Source organism: Buceros rhinoceros, unplaced genomic scaffold, assembly GCF_000710305.1.
Source record: "Buceros rhinoceros silvestris isolate BGI_N320 unplaced genomic scaffold, ASM71030v1 scaffold2580, whole genome shotgun sequence".
Lineage (NCBI taxonomy): Eukaryota > Metazoa > Chordata > Aves > Bucerotiformes > Bucerotidae > Buceros > Buceros rhinoceros.
The window spans coordinates 82,598-82,844 of record NW_010391090.1 but is presented as its reverse complement, the minus strand read 5'-3'; the positions used below and the strand labels follow the sequence as shown (position 1 = coordinate 82,844).

The following is a 247-nucleotide window of genomic DNA, read 5'->3' as shown; positions in this document are numbered from 1 at the left end:
CGGCGTCTCCTCAGCAGCACCAGTACCACCCGGGCCGTAGGAAACGAGAGAATAAAGCCAGCACCTATGGGATGAATTACCTGCTCTCCGGCAGCCGCGGCGTCGCCATCAACAACTCCCCCCACCAGCAGCGGCAGCCGCCTCAGCCAGCGCTGCAGAGTCCCGGCACACCCTGGAAGACCCGGAAATACAGCCCGGGCGTGCAGGGGTGAGCCGCGGGGGCCCATGGGCTGATGCAGCCCGAGAG

At 66.8% G+C, this 247-nt stretch overlaps 1 protein-coding gene across 2 annotated transcripts in view; it reads left to right on the top strand.

Annotated features, from left to right (window-relative positions):
• The first annotated feature begins 93 nt into the window (after nucleotides 1-93).
• The window catches only part of PAPD7 (PAP associated domain containing 7), a 57,875-nt gene continuing 57,721 nt past the window's right edge, over nucleotides 94-247 (top strand). Inside the window, exon 1 of one of the 2 annotated variants that reach the window (XM_010139955.1) lies at nucleotides 94-208. The gene's annotated coding sequence lies outside the window, so the exon portion shown is untranslated. The remainder of the gene's footprint in view (nucleotides 209-247) is intronic. The other variant, XM_010139948.1, reaches the window with a different exon arrangement.